Raw genomic sequence first — 20806 nt, 5'->3', positions numbered from 1 at the left:
TTACCCATACCAAGAAATGAACACAAGGGAGAAACTCATGTACTCTCGCCATAACCAGTAGGAAAAGTCATATTTGACAGAGATTTGTGTGAAAGTCTTAGACAATAAGATCTGGTTGGTAGAAACTATGCAAAATGCAAATTTATCTGCCCTTGCCTCAATTAGTAATTTCTTTCTTGGCAATACATCTGGCACTAAATAAAGCCTGCTACAGTTGATAAAGCATCAATAAGACATTTGTTATTTTGTGGAAAAAAATAGAAGTGTGTAATTTTAATTGTAGCTTAATCAGGAGTGAAACTAGGATTTATGTCACCCGGGCAAGGCAGAAATTTGGCACCCAGACACACAAACAAAAAAAATAAAAAAATAAAATGTATATTTGTGTATACAGGGAAAGGTAACGGTGGGAGTACCTTCTTGGGGCAGATGAGAGAACTGTTCCTGTTCTTTGACCACATATCAGATTCTGGCTGGCTTCCTGAACATGGGGTAGCATTGGTCTGGCTAAGGCTCCCGGCTCATCTGATCAGCCTGTGGAGGGTGGCAGGAACCAGGGACACCAACACACAGACCTCTTTCATTTAAAGAAATGAATGTAGGCAAATAAATACACTTCCCAACCCCTAACCACTCCCCGCCAACACCCCCCACATGTGAGTGTCTACTCTAGACACACAGTGACCTGCGGCTTTGGGGCAGACTGAGTGCAGGGAATAGTCAGCCACCCCGCAGCAGCTCACACTCAATGTCCCGGGGGTTCGCACTGCTGCTGCAGCACCCCCCACAGCCATACTTGCCTACCTAACCCTCTCCATGAGGGAGAAAATGCTCTGTTCCTGGACTTTCCTGGTAATGTAGGATTGCCATCACCTGTGGTGAAACACCTTTCTTATCAATTAACTAGCTCACCACAGGTGATGGCAATCATACATTACCAGGAAAGTCCAGGAACAGAGCATTTTCTCCCTCATGGAGAGGGTCAGGTAGGCAAGTATGCCCACAGCACCCCCTACATTCAGGCAGCCTCAATAGCGGCAACTCAGCTGCCTGCACTCCACTCCGTCTCCCCCCTTGCGTGTATAAGCACGGGACAGTCTCTGTGTTCCCCTCGCATATGGCACCCGGGGCTTGTGACCCCCTAGCCCCCCATTAGTTGCGGCCCTGGCTTAATTCATCATAAATGTCCATGTCCACCCATGAAAACCCATAATTTTAACAACTGTAATCTAGGCATGGCAAGTGTGTTGTACAGTCAGCAGAGGTGTAGCAAGGTGTCATGGTGCCTGGAGCAAGGTATGTTTCTGCGCCACCCTCCCCTGTACTGAATTGGGGGGGTGGCCACCTGGGCCGGTTCTAGACCATGTCTAGTCTCCTTTGGCGCCCCCCCCACACACACACACACCCGCAGGCGAAACATAGTGCGCGCCGAAGGCGCGCGGGCAAAAAAAGGAGCATGGCTTCATAGGGAAGGGGCATCGCGACAGTTATGCCGCCTGTAGTTATGGACCCAGTAGTTGTGCCCAGAGTAGTTGTGCCCCCTGTAGCTGTGCCAGCGGTAGATTTGCCCTCTGTAGTTGTGCCCTCAGTAGAGTTGCCACCTGTAGTTGTGCCCCCTGTAGCTGTGCCCCTGTAGATTTTCCCCCAGTAGTTGAGCACCCTGTAGATTTGCGCCCAGTAGTTGTGCCCCCCGTACTTGTGGCCCCAGTAGTTGTGCCCCCTGTAGATTTGCCCCAGTAGTTGTGCCTCTGTAGCTGTGCCCCCAGTAGTTGTGCCCTCAGTAGTTGTGCCCCCAGTAGCTGTGCCCCCTATAGATTTGCCCCAGAGGTTGAGCCCCTGTAGTTGAGCCCCCTGTAGATTTGCTCCCTGTAGATTTGCCCCTAGTAGTTATGCCCACTGTAGCTGTGCCCCCTGTAGTTGTGCCCCCTGTAGATTTGCCCCCAGTAGTTGTGTGCCCCCTGTAGATTTGCTCCCAGTAGTTGTGCCCCCTGTAGCTGTGCCCCCTGTAGATTTGCCCCATTGTTGTGCCCTCTGTAGATTTGCCTCCAGTAGTTGTGCCACCTGTATATTTGCCCCCAGTAGTTGTGCCCCCTGTAGATTTGCCCCCAGTAGTAGTGCCCCCTGTAGATTTGCGCCCAGTAGTTGTGCCCCCCGTACTTGTGCCCCCAGTAGTTGTGCCCTCAGTAGTTGTGCCCCCTGTAGATTTGCCCCAGTAGTTGTGCCTCTGTAGCTGTGCCCCCAGTAGTTGTGCCATCAGTAGTTGTGCCCCCAGTAGCTGTGCCCCCTATAGATTTGCCCCAGTAGTTGTGCCCCTGTAGTTGAGCCCCCTGTAGATTTGCTCCCTGTAGATTTGCCCCCAGTAGTTATGCCCTCTGTAGCTGTGCCCCCTGTAGTTGTGCCCCCTGTATATTTGCCCCCAGTAGTTGTGTGCCCCCTGTAGATTTGCTCCCAGTAGTTGTGCCCTCTGTAGTTGTGCTCCCTGTAGCTGTGCCCCCTGTAGATTTGCCCCATTGTTGTGCCCTCTGTAGATTTGCCTCCAGTAGTTGTGCCACCTGTATATTTGCCCCCAGTAGTTGTGCCCCCTGTAGATTTGCCCCCAGTAGTAGTGCCCCCTTTAGATTTGCGCCCAGTAGTTGTGCCCCCCGTACTTGTGCCCCCAGTAGTTGTGCCCTCAGTAGTTGTGCCCCCTGTAGATTTGCCCCAGTAGTTGTGCCTCTGTATCTGTGCCCCCAGTAGTTGTGCCCTCAGTAGTTGTGCCCCCAGTAGCTGTGCCCCCTATAGATTTGCCCCAATAGTTGTGCCCCTGTAGTTGAGCCCCCTGTAGATTTGCTCCCTGTAGATTTGCCCCCAGTAGTTATGCCCTCTGTAGCTGTGCCCCCTGTAGTTGTGCCCCCTGTATATTTGCCCCCAGTAGTTGTGTGCCCCCTGTAGATTTGCTCCCAGTAGTTGTGCCCTCTGTAGTTGTGCCCCCTGTAGCTGTGCCCCCTGTAGATTTGCCCCATTGTTGTGCCCTCTGTAGATTTGCCTCCAGTAGTTGTGCCACCTGTATATTTGCCCCCAGTAGTTGTGCCCCCTGTAGATTTGCCCCCAGTAGTAGTGCCCCCTGTAGATTTGCGCCCAGTAGTTGTGCCCCCAGTACTTGTGCCCCCAGTAGTTGTGCCCTCAGTAGTTGTGCCCCCTGTAGATTTGCCCCAGTAGTTGTGCCTCTGTATCTGTGCCCCCAGTAGTTGTGCCCTCAGTAGTTGTGCCCCCAGTAGCTGTGCCCCCTATAGATTTGCCCCAGTAGTTGTGCCCCTGTAGTTGAGCCCCCTGTAGATTTGCTCCCTGTAGATTTGCCCCCAGTAGTTATGCCCTCTGTAGCTGTGCCCCCTGTAGTTGTGCCCCCTGTAGATTTGCCCCCAGTAGTTGTGTGCCCCCTGTAGATTTGCTCCCAGTAGTTGTGCCCTCTGTAGTTGTGCCCCCTGTAGCTGTGCCCCCTGTAGATTTGCCCCATTGTTGTGCCCTCTGTAGATTTGCCTCCAGTAGTTGTGCCACCTGTATATTTGCCCCCAGTAGTTGTGCCCCCTGTAGATTTGCCCCCAGTAGTAGTGCCCCCTGTAGATTTGCGCCCAGTAGTTGTGCCCCCCGTACTTGTGCCCCCAGTAGTTGTGCCCTCAGTAGTTGTGCCCCCTGTAGATTTGCCCCAGTAGTTGTGCCTCTGTATCTGTGCCCCCAGTAGTTGTGCCCTCAGTAGTTGTGCCCCCAGTAGCTGTGCCCCCTATAGATTTGCCCCAGTAGTTGTGCCCCTGTAGTTGAGCCCCCTGTAGATTTGCTCCCTGTAGATTTGCCCCCAGTAGTTATGCCCTCTGTAGCTGTGCCCCCTGTAGTTGTGCCCCCTGTAGATTTGCCCCCAGTAGTTGTGTGCCCCCTGTAGATTTGCTCCCAGTAGTTGTGCCCTCTGTAGTTGTGCCCCCTGTAGATTTGCCCCATTGTTGTGCCCTCTGTAGATTTGCCTCCAGTTGTTGTGCCACCTGTATATTTGCCCCCAGTAGTTGTGCCCCCTGTAGATTTGCCCCCAGTAGTAGTGCTCCCTGTAGATTTGCCCCCAGTAGTCGTGCCCCCTGTATATTTGCCCACAGTAGTAGTGCCCCCTGTATATTTGCCCCCAGTAGTAGGGCCCCCTGTATATTTGCCCCCAGTAGTAGTGCCCCCTGGTAGCGCCGCTTACACACACAAAGAAAAACAACAACAAAAAACAATACTCACCTGCCCCGCTCCTGCTTGACATTGCTGCTGCTCCATCTCTGCAGTCCTGTCCGGTCTGGATGCGGCGCGTCTCCACCCGTCGGGCGTCTGATGTCATGACGTCAGCCGCCCGTGCATCACAAAGCACGGAGAGGGGAGGGAGGTAGAGAGCTGACGCTGCTCCGGCTCGCAGCTGTCAGTGACTGACAGCTGCGAGCTCCGTGCGGCCAGACGGAGGTCCCGGTGGAGTTGAGCTGCGGCGCCCTGTACTGTCTTAGGCGCCTGGAGCTCGAGCTCCACCGGAACCACCCTCCCTATGCCCCTGAGTCAAGGCCTCACAAACATTTGTTCTGGTAATGTATTTATTTAAATTATGTTTGTCTAAAATATAATGTTTTCTTTCAGACATTAAAACATACTAGTTTAGCTACATTTAATTAAAAAAGACACATTGAAAAGTATAAAACTTGAAAATGACAGTGATAGTGAAGAAAATGTGGCCTGGAAATAAAGTTAAAAAGTAAAGGGCATTACATGGAGCTAAATGTTGTTACAATGCTGATTGCTGAAGGGGGTAAATAATGGGAGGGTTATATAATGACAGTATGTTGAATGGATGACCGTCACTGTCACAAGTTAACTCGGAGCTCTGCTTCCTCTTACCACTTCCGGCAGCATGGTGTCTTTGTTTACTACAGAGCCTCTAACTTGACCGTTCATTCAAGATTAAGGGGTACATTTACTAATGCTTTGAAAACAGAGAATGGGTGATGTTTCCCATAGCAGATGTGCCTATTATTTTCTAAATAGAGAAATGATAGACAGCGTCTTATTGGTTGCGAGGGGCAACATCACCAATTCCCTGTTTTAGAAGCTATAGTGAATTTATCCCCAAAACTCCTCTTCTTCCTTAAAAGAGAAGCTGTACACATGATACATACTGGGAACAATTATGATGTGGACTGTTATATTTAACAACATATACTTTTTGATAAGTTATCCTGATCCCACCGTATCTCTCCATCAGTCCAATAGTAGCAACTTCCACAAACTATTGATACTGTATCTAAAATTGGATAGCTGCTAGCAACAAAGTATCATTTAGACTAGCGCCTTTGAGCCAATATCCATATATAGGTTCTAATGAGCCTATTGGAACTAAATGCACCTTTGATTAATGTTTGGGTAGGCCAGCCACTTCTATTGTTGTCTGCTGGTCCTAGTTTTGCCAATGTGCGCCCTCAGCACTGAAGGTATAGTAATGGCCAGCAGACATCACAGTGGCATCAGACTTGAATCTGGCTGCTTATTTAATCTCACTCTGTGCACTTCACAGTGCCAAAGTATTAGTCCTTATACCTGCTCTAGCATACCCTCTCTTGTAGTTGACCTCTAGGTTACCGATTTTTCTATTGTGCTCATGACCCAGGCCTCAGCTGAGTTAACCTACTCTGCTACTAAATGTGTGAACCAGAGGTCAGCTAGTTTATTCATTCTGCTTCTGTCCTTGTGACCATGACTTTGACGACCATTCTTCTGATTGCTGAATTAATGCATTACCAGGATTTCTCCTAGTGATGAGTGGGTTCGGTTCCTCGGAATCCGAACCCCCCCGAACTTCACCAATTTTACACGGGTCCGAGGCAGACTCGGATCCTCCCGCCTTGCTCGGTTAACCCGAGCGCGCCCGAACGTCATCATCCCGCTGTCGGATTCTCGCGAGATTCGGATTCTATATAAGGAGCCGTGCGTCGCCGCCATTTTTCACTCGTGCATTGGAAATGATAGTGAGAGGACGTGGCTGGCGTCCTCTCACTTTGTTTCAGGGGGCTGCAAATATCTTTATTCTGGGGACCAGCAGTATTATAGGAGGAGTACAGTGCAGAGTTTTGCTGACCAGTGACCACCAGTATTATACGTTCTCTGCCTGAAAAACGCTCCATATCTGTGCTCAGTGTGCTGCATATATCTGTGCTCACACTGCTTTATTGTGGGGACTGGGGACCAGCAGTATTATATAGGAGGAGTACAGTGCAGAGTTTTGCTGACCAGTGACCACCAGTATTATACGTTCTCTGCCTGAAAAACGCTCCATATCTGTGCTCAGTGTGCTGCATATATCTGTGCTCACACTGCTTTATTGTGGGGACTGGGGACCACCAGTATTATATAGGAGGAGTACAGTGCAGAGTTTTGCTGACCAGTGACCACCAGTATTATACGTTGTCTGCCTGAAAAACGCTCCATATCTGTGCTCAGTGTGCTGCATATATCTGTACTCACACTGCTTTATTGTGGGGACTGGGGACCAGCAGTATTATATAGGAGGAGTACAGTGCAGAGTTTTTCTGACCAGTGACCACCAGTATTATTCTCTGCCTGAAAAACGCTCCATATCTGTGCTCAGTGTGCTGCATATATCTGTGCTCACACTACTTTATTGTGGGGACTGGGGACCAGCAGTATTATATAGGAGGAGTACAGTGCAGAGTTTTGCTGACCAGTGACCACCAGTATTATACGTTGTCTGCCTGAAAAACGCTCCATATCTGTGCTCAGTGTGCTGCATATATCTGTACTCACACTGCTTTATTGTGGGGACTGGGGACCAGCAGTATTATATAGGAGGAGTACAGTGCAGAGTTTTTCTGACCAGTGACCACCAGTATTATTCTCTGCCTGAAAAACGCTCCATATCTGTGCTCAGTGTGCTGCATATATCTGTGCTCACACTACTTTATTGTGGGGACTGGGGACCAGCAGTATTATATAGGAGGAGTACAGTGCAGAGTTTTGCTGACCAGTGACCACCAGTATTATACGTTCTCTGCCTGAAACACACTCCATATCTGTGCTGCATTGTAGTATATAGTAGGAGTACAGTGCATAATTTTGCTGACCACCAGTATATAATATATAGGAGTACGGTACAGAAGGCCACTGCTCTACCTACCTCTGTGTCGTCAAGTATACTATCCATCCATACCTGTGGTGCATTTCAGTTTTGCACAGTTTGCTGACCACTAGTATATAATATATAGCAGTACGGTACAGTAAGCCACTGCTCTACCTACCTCTGTGTCGTCAAGTATACTATCCATCCATAACTGTGGTGCATTTCAGTTTTGCACAGTTTGCTGGCCACCAGTATATAATATATAGCAGTACGGTACAGTAGGCCACTGCTCTACCTACCTCTGTTTCGTCAAGTATACTATCTATCCATACCTGTGGTGCATTTCAGTTTTGCACAGTTTGCTGACCACCAGTATATAATATATAGCAGTACGGTACAGTAGGCCACTACTCTACCTACCTCTGTGTCGTCCAGTATACTATCCATCCATACCTGTGATGCATTTCAGTTTTACACAGTTTGCTGACCACCAGTATATAATATATAGCAGTACGGTACAGTAGGCCACTACTCTACCTACCTCTGTGTCGTCAAGTATACTATCCATCCATACCTGTGGTGCATTTCAGTTTTGCACAGTATATATAGTAGTAGGCCATTGCTATTGATACTGGCATATAATTCCACACATTAAAAAATGGAGAACAAAAATGTGGAGGGTAAAATAGGGAAAGATCAAGATCCACTTCCACCTCGTGCTGAAGCTGCTGCCATTAGTCATGGCCGAGACGATGAAATGCCATCAACGTCGTCTGCCAAGGCCGATCCCCAATGTCATAGTAGAGAGCATGTAAAATCCAAAACACTAAAGTTCAGTAAAATGACCCAAAAATTTAAATTAAAAGCGTCTGAGGAGAAGCGTAAACTTGCCAATATGCCATTTACGACACGGAGTGACAAGGAACGGCTGAGGCCCTGGCCTATGTTCATGGCTAGTGGTTCAGATTCACATGAGAATGGAAGCACTCATCCTCTCGCTAGAAAACTGCAGTGCCACTCCTTGATGGGCCAGGTGTTTGTGTCGGCCACTTGGGTCGCTTAGCTTAGTCACACAGCTACCTCATTGCACCTCTTTTTTCTTTGCATCATGTGCTGTTTGGGGACTATTTTTTTGAAGTGCCATACTGTCTGACACTGCAGTGCCACTCCTAGATGGGACAGGTGTTTGTGTCGGCGACTTGGGTCACTTAGCTTAGCCATCCAGCGACCTTGGTGCACCTCTTTTTTTCTTTGCATCATGTGCTGTTTGGGGACTATTTTTTAAATCTGCCATCCTGTCTGACACTGCAGTGCCACTCCTAGATGGGCCAGGTGTTTGTGTCGGCCACTTGTGTCGCTTAGCTTAGTCACACAGCGACCTCGGTGCAAATTTTAGGATTAAAAATAATATTGTGAGGTGTGAGGTGTTCAGAATAGACTGAAAATGAGTGGAAATTATGGTTATTGAGGTTAATAATAGTATGGGATCAAAATGACCCCCAAATTCTATGATTTAAGCTGTTTTTGAGTTTTTTTTGTAAAAAACACCCGAATCCAAAACACACCCGAATCCGACAAAAAAATTTCAGGGAGGTTTTTCCAAAACGCGTCCGAATCCAAAACATGACCGCGGAACTGAATCCAAAACCAAAACACAAAACCCGAAAAAATGTTCGGTGCACATCACTAATTTCTCCCTCTACCAACTTGTTATGTTCGAGGGTATCTAGAGGGTTGAAACCTGTGGGCTCCAGGCAGTGAAACCCATAACACCTTGCATTTGTTTCTGAGGGGTCCATTAGACTCTGTGCCTTAACCCTGCCAGGGCTTTATCCGGTCTGACAGCATTATCTAGCCTATTTGTGTCAATCACTTCATAGAATAGTGCATTTAATACAGCTCTCTGCATCAGTGTTATGGGAGCATTAATTCACTATGGTTGGGAACTTTCTTCTGCCACATATACTCCTTTCACACATGCAGTCATATCCTGGGTTTGTGCACGTGAAGGCGCATTAATCTAGGATGTCTGCATGTGTGAAAGCAAACAACCAGGGACTTAGGGGGACATTTACGAAGCAGTGATAAGAGCGGAGAAGTAAGCCAGTGGAGAAGTGGCCCCATCAACCAATCTGTATCATTTTATAGTATGTAAATTATAGATGTTACTACAGTGCTGATTGGTTGCCTTGGGCAACTTCTCTGCTCTTATCACTGCTTAGTAAATGTCCCCCTAAGTCCCAGGTCCATGACCGTGCTCCCGACCAAGGGTCATGGAGCTGAGACTCTGGACTTTGTTGGCATGCTAGACCCAGCAAATTCCTGGGTCGCATAACTAATATCCCTTTTCCACCAAAGTCCTGACATTTGGAAAATAGTTTTAAGCCAGCTCAGAACCAAGACTGACCCTGTTCCCAGGATATTTCTGGGTTGGTGTCAATGCTTGCATCTCCAGCGCTGGACCGGAGTGGACTGGCGACCTGCATCTGGGTGGTGTCTTGTCCAGGGTTGTGTCTATAGTCACTAGCTGTCACCGGGGAGATGGGGTAAAAACCCGAATGGTCCGGACCATATGACGAGGCTTTAAGCTCTCCCTCTCTGGTGACAGCTGTCACAGATACCATTCCAATTTGGCCCAATCACAATGCTGTAAATGGGTGAGTTCTACCCAGGTCCAACCCTACAAGCTGGGTGTGGGATGATAGATAGGCAGTGTCTAGTTAGACAGCTAATAGATAGACACCACATGTTAGACAGACATTAGGTCGACAGGGTCAAATGGTTGACATGGTCAAAAGGTCGACATGTAAAAGGTAGAAAGTACAAAAGGTCGACAGGGTCAAAAGGTCAACATGAAAATGGTCTACACAAAAAAGGTAGAAACCATTTATTTGCATTTTTGTGGCTCGGGTGGATAGTGGCATCTGGGACCCCCAATTGTAGAAAGGCATCCCCTCACGGGGCTCGCTTTGCTCATCATGCTTCGGGCTCGGCATAAGGTTTATAACCAACTCTATGACGACATGGATAGAGTAGGTATAAAATAGTCAAAAACCATGTAAAATAAAAAAAACTTGTGTCTACCTTTTCTATAGCGACCATTTTCATGTTGACCTTTTCACCTTGTCGACCTTTTGACCCTGTTGACCTTTTGTACTGTCTAGCTTTTTCATGTCGACCTTTGAACCTGTCGACTTAATGTCTGTCTAACATATGGTGTCTGTCTATTGACTAATTAGACACTATCATCCGGATACCCTGCAAGCTACAGGGGTTGTTTCCAGGAACGTGCAGCAGGGGAGGCAGTGCCTCACCTGTCATTAGTGGTTGAAATAATATAAAGAAGATACTTATGACACATATTCTGTGTCATAAGTATCTGCTTTGTATTATACTAACCATATATACATGAAAATTAGGTTTGGGAGGCACCGATACCTCCAGTTGACAATAGGAAAGGTGCAGAAGTGGAGGGTGAGTGGGGGCAGGGCTAAGCAGTGGGCATTAAAAGCCCACTGAAAATAACATTAAAAGCGGCACTAGTATAAGTGCCTCGGTAACAGGGACGTGCTTTCACTGCACATGAAATCACGACCCTGTCAGTCAGGCAGATGTGATTGGACAGAAGATCTGTCACTGGATACAGCTGTCCAGTGATGGATCTGCTGTCATCACTGGTTGGGCAGCGGTATATGTAGCGGGGATGCGGCAGAGATGTGGGCGTTAGCAGCAGTGGTACCCGGCGGGGATAGCTGGCATGATGGTAGGCCTGGATCCAAGAGGATCCAGTCCCTGCCTGTCATTATGCAGAGTTCGGCAGCGCAGCGGACCGGTTAAATTTTTTAAGATGGCCGTTGCGAGCCAATCAAGGCTTTCCGCGACATCGCCCTGCCCCTCGGGGCTGGCTTATAGAAGCCAGCGTGATGCAGCGACTGTCAGTCCGCTGGCGGGGAGGGAGCGTGTAAGAGCTCCCGAAGACAGAAGATGCCGGGAAGCCCATGAGAGGCCAGGAGGACTACAGGTACCAGTGGGCCCTGAATGTCCGGGCATGCACACACTTGTGGTTCTCCAAGTGCTGACATGCTGGGGCAGGCTTGCTGGGACCTGTAGGCCACCTGTAAAGAACAATATTAGTATGTCATTAACCCCACACCCACCACCACCAGAGGTGCGGGGCATAGCATTGGGCTTTCAGCCCAGTGCTGGTTGTTGCTCAGGAGAAGGGACTTCAATAATTTTTTCTGGGGTCCCCACTTTCCGAGTAATTCCATCCCTGGGCTGACTGGTTTGGAGGGGGGGGAGTTAATGTGATGGCAGGGGGACTCCACAATGAGTGTTCCCCCTGCTATGGCATTACCCCTCCTGGCTGGTTCAGCCTGGTGCTGGTTTTGGTTAAGTATGGGGAACCCCATTCTTCCCCCCCATATATAGAGGGGGGGGGGGGAGTCTGGATCCAGTGCCTCCCCAGCCACTAACCTCACCGCACATCACCGGTGACTCCCAAGTAATTGGGTTAAGGTTTTTTTTGGTCCCTTTTCCACTGATCAAAAATCAGTTTTTTCAAGGCAGTGGAAAAGGGGTATTACTCACAATCGATGGCTTCTTCCGCATATCTGCCTACACCATTTCAAATATATTAATATCCTATCACAGATAAAGAATAAAAATAAAATAAAAAAATTGGTAATAAAATAATTACATTTAGCTTTAGTAAATAATGTTTGCATGCAAACAGCCTTCAATCGGTGTAGGGATCCCAATTCACCTATAGGTTGAAACACAACATTTTAAAATACTTCTCAAAAGAGAAGTGAAGAAGTTGCCCATAAGAATCAATAAGCTTCGATGTAGCATTTATCAAGTACATTTTATAAAATGATACAGAGAAGCTGATTGGTTGCTATGGGCAATGTCTTCACTCTTTTGACTGCTTGATACATTAATCCCAGAGTCTCTTCATCCATCAGTGAGACTCCAATGCACTTTGCACTTTTTGTTACAGCTTTCTGAAATATGACAGAAATAACTCAGACACAATACTAACTTTAGACAGTAGATGGCAGTAAAAATGTCATTATAAAATGTAAATGCATATATCATATTACTGTGCACATTATAAAGATATATTGCTTACACTTTCCTGCAACACAAAGGAACAATGCATAATCTATTTCATCTGAGTAGTCAGATATTATTTTAATCTAATATATGGGGCCTCTGCAGAAATGAGCTAAAACACATAAACAACATATAAACAACAACAACAACAACAACAACAACAACAACAAAGCCACAGTTGCATGTATATGCCAAGGCTGTAACTATCACAAGCTATGTGCCAGTCAGTCACAGTAGCATGTGCATGCGTCATGTACACCTAAACTCAAGCCGCATACACACTGTGCGATGCAGTCTACAGCCGATATTGACTATGTGATCTGGCTGGAGGCATGAACCTCCGACATGGGTGGTCATTCCAAGTTGATCGCTCGCTAGCAGTTTTTAGCAGTCGTGCAAACGCTAAGGCGCCGCCCTCTGGGAGTGTGTTTTAGTTTAGCAGAAGTGCGAACGAAAGGATCGCAGAGTGGCTATAAAATAAAATTGTGCAATTTCAGAGTAGCTCCAGACCTACTCCTAGCTTGCGATCACTTCAGACCATTCAGTTCCGGATTTGACATCACAAACAGCCCTGCGTTCGCCTAGCTACGCCTGCGTTTTTCTTGGCACGCCTGCGTTTTTTCGACCACTCCCTGAAAAAGGTCAGTTGATACCCAGAAACGCCCTCTTCATGTCAATCACTCTGCGGTCAGCAGTGCGACTGAAATGCATCGCTAGACCCTGTGCAAAACTACATCGGCCGTTGTGGAAGTACGTTGCGCGTGCGCATTGTGCCGCATACGCATGCGCAGAGGTGCCGTTTTTTAGCTTCATCGCTGCGCAGCGAACATTTTCTGCTAGCGATCAACTCAGAATGACCCCCATAGTCAATATTGGCCTGCCTGCACAGTCTATTTTTCCTTGCGATACCGACCCAGCGGGAGCGTGCATCGGCATCACAAGCTGTATACACAATATATTTACGATATGCACTGTGTTTTCTACTGACATGAACTATATAGTCCATATCGGTAATAATATTGCACCGTGTGTATGTGGCTTCATGTTTATAGCCATGTGTTTTGTTTGCAAAATACTGCTAGATAGCAATACACCTTTGAGTGCTTCTCTAATATCACAAAACTCAGACAGACACAGAACTTTAATGAATAATGTATACTGGGGGTTATTCAGGTTTGTTCCACCTGCAGTGCAACATGGTTTTGCCCAATTGCTAACTTTTTTGGTTTGCAAATAAACTTGACTAAGACCCACTGTCAGTTAAAACATAAAGGTAATGTCCTGGAGACTCCAGAATGTCAGATGGCTTTCCCAGATGCCTGGACAAGTGCCTTGAGGCCACCTGCTGCTGTCCACTTCCCGATCGAAGTGGGCTGTCCAAGTGGCTTTACGGCATGATTGACACTGAGTTGTGCCATCGTGCTCCCCCCGCTTTACAATACTGGGAATCACAGCTTTTTATAGCGAGGGTAGGGCTGTAGAGATTTTTCCGGGTCCATGATACTTTTCAGGGTGTGTGGCCATATTGCGGGAAGTGTGACCATACCCCTCAGAAATAATAGCATAAAAATATTTGCAGTGCTGTAAAGGTGAAAGGGGGGGGGGCCTCATGAGCCCCCTAAATCCATGGGGAGGGGGGTGATCAGTGTTATCATCCCCCCACACACAGAGGCAAAGGAGACTACTGCTGCTTCATCAGCTCCATAGCTCCACTGCAGCATGTGCTGGGATGGGAGAGAGGCAGATAAGGAGGGGGGACTCCAACAAGCCAGGCCCAGATAATTACTACCTGCTCCCACCCCTTCCAGTGGCCCTGAGTGGGTGTGGGGCCATGATGATGCAATCATGATGACACCCACACTGCCGCCCTTGCTGTGCCATGCCGTACGTACCTCCCATCTGGCTGCCCCTTTTGGCACAAAGGCTTAGAGGTCTTCTTGAGCTGCACCACAGTCCCACCCACTCTTCCATCTTTATTCTAAAACAGGTACCTTTCTCATTAGCCCAAAAACCCAATGATCTTTAACAGTCCAAATGCTGCAGGAGTTTAGTTCAATGATGATAAGACAGTGAGAAGGATCTCCAGGGAAGAAGATGGAGGAGCTCAGAAGATGGTGTGCTCAAGTTAGAAAACTGTGTGGGCAAAGGGAGAAGACACGGAAGCGACGGCTGAGTGTTGAGGATCGATGGTGGGAGTCAAAGCTGTAGCTGAGGACCAGAGAAGCTTGTGTTGGAGGGAAGCAAGAGAGCTCCCCACTGCAGTCTCTTCCTCTGGTCCTTGTAAGCTGCCTTTGGCCACCATCACATGTTTGCACTTGCCCTAGACAACCAGGGATTCGGCATTAGGCCATGCTGCTGATAATCAGGCACTAGGCCACTGGAAGTTTGGTACAAAAGCCATGGCAGTTATAGCGGGGCACCAGGCTCAAGATCTACCTGGAGGGACTTTTCGGTCTCCACAACATAAAGCACCATATTCCAGGGGGAAAAAAATAGGAAGCCCCATTTTCCTGCACCAAAAAAATTAAAAATAGAAAGCTCCATTTTGTCATGAAATCCCTGTTGTTTCTGCCAAATACGAAAAACAACAAAGGCGCAAGGCTCTGTAACCAAGAAGAGCCACAAGGCCCTTAGGCATAAGAAAATCTGCTTGTTAGTAGGGTAGAGTAACAAACAACACAGTAGGACCTATTGTGTATTTTTTAGTCTGTCATGAGTGTATGTATACCAAATCTAGTGGTACCCTGTATAGCCGTAATACTGTATGTTGTTTAGAAGTTATTATTAATAGTGCATTACACCCTTTTTAGTTAGAACTGTACAGTTGTGTTTGATGCTGGATCTGTTGTAGTTAGTGCCTGTGGGTCTGTTTCAGTGATGGATGCAGTTGGCACAGCAGTTGCATCTTTGGATGCAGATATATTAGGAAAACATGTTAATGCTGCAGAAGGCGCCTACCGGTATTGTAGATTTCCACTGCCAAAGATGCAGACACTGGCCTCAGTACTCCTACAAAATAGAGGAGACATGTCTTTGTTACGGGGAATGGTCACTGTCGCCACCTCCTCTCTACCACCAAATGGCTGCAGCTCTCATTCTACCCCCAAATGGCTGCAGATTTCATTCTGTACTGCAGATCTCAACAACAAACCATCGGATTTGTATACATCTCTGAATCGGGCCCTGTGTTATTTAGTCAGTTGAAAAAGATGGTAGTGCGCAATAGGTTTAGAGCAGGAGTATTGTGGGTGGCTGTATTGTTCTTCCTCCCTGGTGCTTGGAGATAGACAGTGAGACAAGCTAACTATGGGGGTCATTCTGACCCATTCGCTCGCTGCTTTTTAATGCAGCAGAGCGAACAGGTCCCTACTGCGCATGTGCCGGCGCCGTAGTGCGCCGGCGAATGCCAGACGGCAGAAGACTGTAGCAGGGATGCGATCGCCTCTGTCTGATTGACAGGCAGAGGCAATCGCTGGGCGGGAGGGGGCGGAAAGGTTGCGTTTGGCCGCCATTTCATGGGTGCGGTTGGGCCAACGCAGGCGTGGCCGGACCGAACGGGGGGCGGGCCGCAGAGGCTGCGTGATGTCACACGCAGCCGCCGGGGATCAATAAGTATCTCCCGGCCAGCACGCTAAAGCTGCGCTGGCCGGGAGCTACTCTTAAAGTGCAAAGGCATCGCTGCTGTGCAATGCTTGTGCACTTCTGCAGGGAAGGCCGTACTGACATGCGGGGCGGATTAGCCATGTGCTGGGTGTCTCCCCGCATGTCAGGGAAAAAGATCGTAGCTGTGCTAAATTTAGGAATGACCCCCAATGGGAGCTGCAGTGAGAGCCTTTGTGTCTTGTGTTGTTCTTCTCTATCTCTTTTCTTCTGAGTTCAAGTGGACTTTGCAGCGCTATTCTCCTTTTTGGGGACCTGAACGCGAAAACAAACAGGTTTTTTTTTTTTTTTTTTTATGGGCAGCCTTATTGGATAGCCTGTAAAAAAATATCAGCAAAACCTTGGGAAAATCGAAAAAAAAAAAAAAAGCCTGATGTTCTTTCGCCCCTAATTGGATACCCTTGATACATGGAAATACACTTTTTTACATCCAACTTTTTTTTTGTTTATTTTCTTTTGCAAATTTGTCAAGCTCTTCAACAGCCCCGAATGTGTAACTACCTGACTTAAATGGCTGTCATTTAAATGCCATTGCCCAGAAGGCCTACTGTAATTGCCTGTTTGTGAACAGTAATTAATGTACCGAACTGATCTTAATCAGGAGGTTCCTATAGCATTATACTGGCATGCTAACAGGAATGAATCAGGATGTCTGCTGGTAAAAATTTGGTTGTAGCAGAAACGTGATATACTGTACTGTATTTATATATTCAATGATAAGTGCATTGAATCAAAGGTTTGTCATGTAAAAACAGTGACAAAAGTGCATATTTTCCCTAGTGAGTATAGTGATCAAATCCTGTAATCTTATTATTTAGCGCAACTCAATATATTGTGAAATTGTAAAATACGTATAAATTAAGTGCATAAATATTTTGGATGTCTTTTTATATTGCTTGGTCCTAATAACTTGCTTAGTTCACTAAATCAGTGATTGACAACCAATATGTTCCGATATTTTAAAGGTTTTTTAATAAAGTAAAAACTGCAATACAATACCAGGGAGTGGTTCAATTGGGAAAACATACTAATGCTACGTGTTATCCGGGTAAAATATCAATTATTTATTTTTGCTTGCAACTCATAGGAAGAAATGAGTGAGCTCTTCTTCCCATAATTACCCGCTATGGACCTTATTCAGCTTCTGTTGCAGTTTTGCCACGTCGCCACCCTGTTTCACCCGCTAACACCTCTGCCTGTCAATCAGGCAGAGGCATTCGCATAAGTTAATGTGGGTCCCGCACGTGCGCACTGCGCACAGACTAGTCAGTTTGCGATTGCATCACTGATATGACACATACTGAATTCAGCCCTATTTGCGCAGTCGCACGTTGTGGGGGGTTTTAAGGGAACCTCACACTTAATTGATTCTCCCAAAAGTGTAATAGGCTTCACTTCTGTTTTATTTATTTGATAATGTAACATTGATTTATTGCATAAAGAAATGTAACCAGTGGCAGCTTTTACCTATGGACTGCAGGTCTGCAGCTCCCACCCCCCAGGTAATACTAAAATCCACCACCCAGCTCACTGTCAGTGAAGTCAGATGCAATTTGTGAGACTGCACTGGCTTCACTGTGACTGGCACTACACGACAGGCAGTCCCATTGGGAGGTGTCTCCTGGTGGGACTGTGAGACCAGGCTGCGATAGGCAGAGAGCTGGCTTCTGTATAAAGAAATATAGGACCTTATTCAGATTTGTTAGCAAACCAAAAAAGTTAGCAATTGGGCAAAACCATGTTCCACTGCAGGTGGAGCAGATATAACATGTGCAGAGAGATTAGATTTGGGTGAGGTGTGTTCAAACTGAAATTAAATTGCAGTGTACAAATTAAGCAGCCAATATTATTATGCACAGAAACAATATAACCCACCCAAATCTAACTCTTTCTGCACATGTTATATCTGCCCCACTTGCAGTGCAACATAGTTTTGCTCAATTGCTAATTTTTTGGTTTGCTAACATACCTGAATAACCCCCATAATGCAGACGTTTATAAAGTAATAATAAGGTTTGTCATTTTGTCAACTAGAAATTATCTACTTACAAATGCAGTTCACTGGAAATGGAAACAAAGTGAAAAAATGAATGCAGGTAATTACCTGCTTCTCGGTGATGACTACATTTTCTCTGACATATATTGCCTCGTTCACTCACCCTGATACATACGACTTCATCAACATCATGGATGAATGACTTAGAAACTTAACTTAATGTGTTGTCATATTAGCATCAGAGCATGGACACATCGAGAAGTGAGGATAATAAAGTTTTTGCTCATTAAGATGATTAGAACATCAAAAAAGTGAAGAGTAGTCATAAAACAGCTTCATGTTGAAATATAACAATGCTAATATATGTGTACAGTAAATATGTGCATCTTTCATATTTTACATACAGAAAGCACAAAATTATAAATACAGTATATTTTCTAGCAAAAATCTATATTTATATTTAGACCATTTTTTATAAGGAATGTTTGTAATAAGCATTTGTTGTTATCACTGTAGCATTTCTCTTTTTAAAAAGCTACCCTTGGGAATTCATCACATTCACATGAGAAGGAGTCGTGTTATACAAGGCTCATGCTGAGACAAATCTAAATAAAGCTGACTTTATATTTGTGGCAATTATTATTGGGCTTTATATTCTAATTTAAAACCTACATTATTTTGCAGATAAGGATTTCCTTTCCTTGAAGGGAGCTGACAGTATCAGGCAGAAGCATTTTGTTATACAGATGATCATTATCCTTTATTTATATGGCGCCACGAGGGTTCTGCAGCGCCCAATTACAGAGTACATAAATAATCAAAACAGGAAAACAGTGACTTACAGTTGACGACATTATATGACACATACAAGGTAAATAAACAAAGCTACATCTGCAGATGACACTGAAATAAGTATCATGTGGCAGAAAACTGCGGGAGTTGGTGCAGTCGAAGATTATTAAAGTAAGAAAAGGATAACATAGTAAAATTTTGGTGCCCTGTGTCAGAAACAGAATTGGTGCTCCACCCCCCAAAAAAGGGACAGTGTGTGCCAAAGTCGAGCACCAAAAAATTGGGGCATGGCTTTATGGGGAAGGGGTGTGGCCAACAGAATAATATCAATTCACATTACACCACTCAGTAGTCCCCTTATACACATTACACCACAAAATAGTGTATGCATGTCACATTGGCCCTCATTCCGAGTTGATCGGTCGCAAGGCGAATTTAGCAGAGTTACACACGCTAAGCCGCCGCCTACTGGGAGTGAATCTTAGCTTCTTAAAATTGCGACCGATGTATTCGCAATATTGCGATTACTAACTACTTAGCAGTTTCAGAGTAGCTTCAGACTTACTCTGCCTGTGCGATCAGTTCAGTGCTTGTCGTTCCTGGTTGACGTCACAAACACACCCAGCGTTCGCCCAGGCACTCCCACCGTTTCTCCGGCCACTCCTGCGTTTTTTCCGGAAACGGTAGCGTTTTCAGCCACACGCCCCTGAAACGCCGTGTTTCCGCCCAGTAACACCCATTTCCTGTCAATCACATTACGATCGCCGGAGCGATGAAAAAGCCGTGAGTAAAATTACTTTCTACATAGCAAAGTTACTTGGCGCAGTCGCAGTGCGAACATTGCGCATGCGTACTAAGCGGATTTTCATTGCGATGCGATGAAAAATACCGAGCGAACAACTCGGAATGAGGGCCATTATACCAACCAGTAGTGTCTTTTTTTTTCACATTACAGTGCACACTAGTGCCCCTTATACACATTACACCACACAGTAGAGCCCCTTATACACGTTATGCCAAACAGAGCACCTACATTTCTTTCCTTGTCCTCATTCATCCATGGGCATGCTGGTCCTTGTGGTTCTCCATCTATAAAGTCCCCCTGCTCTCCTCCCCTAATCTATACTGTAGGAGTCCCGCAAGTGGGATGATGTTATAAGTGAATAAGTGGTTGGTTCTGCGAGCGCCCTACAGGTATTAATGAGGGGACATGGGGGGAGAGGGTGTGGATGTGAGCGGCTGAGGACAGGTATTAGTGAGGGGACGTGAGGGAAGGGGTGTAAATGTAAGTGTCTGGGGACAGGTATTAGTGAGGGGACATGAGGGAAGGGGTTTAAATGTGAATGGCTGGGGACAGGTATTAGTGTAGGGGCACGGGAGAAGGAGGTGTGAAAGACTGAGGATAAAAAAGCAGCACATCTGTGAGATGCAGGAAGGCTGCCCTGCTAGCCATCCAGGAGAATGAGGCCGCCACTAGCTGGAGAATGAGGTCTGCAGCTTGCCACAAAGCACCGCTCAGTTATCAGAACTGCAGGTTATCACTTCTTGTGCCCTGCACAACACATGTGACCTGCATCCTGTCACCTGCCGGCTGACCTGCTGCAGCACGCGATGGGATACAGTGCAACCCAGAAGAAAAGGGAAACTGGAGGTGGGGAGAAGCCTTTACACACCTATCCAATACACATATACATTTTTTTCACACTCATGCCATCTCCCCTCCCCTCCCTGACTCCTCATACTCCCATCTTACTCACCCTCCATTTCTTTGTCTTTCCTCTCTCTCCTTTTCTTCACCTCTTTCCATTCTGCTTCTTATGCTTTTTTAATTTAGTCCCCCCACTCTCCTCTCCCCCACCTCCAGATTTCCTGACCAAGAAAACAAGTATTCAGCCTTTTCCCTCTAGACCTGACTACAGAAGACTTGTCACAAGCTAATAGATACATAAAATATACATGAAAGAAAGTGCATTAAAAATAGGTCAATAATAGTTAATGGTGCAAATCACACCATTCCATTCTAACATTGTAATGTTACTTTAAAATTGTAGAACTCTGCACATCCTATTTCCTTTCCATTATCTAATACTAGACAGTGTTAGTAAAAGTACAATACATGT

This window comes from Pseudophryne corroboree, chromosome 4 (genome assembly GCF_028390025.1).
Source record: "Pseudophryne corroboree isolate aPseCor3 chromosome 4, aPseCor3.hap2, whole genome shotgun sequence".
Classification (NCBI taxonomy): domain Eukaryota; kingdom Metazoa; phylum Chordata; class Amphibia; order Anura; family Myobatrachidae; genus Pseudophryne; species Pseudophryne corroboree.
Note: the sequence above shows the minus strand (reverse complement) of the source record.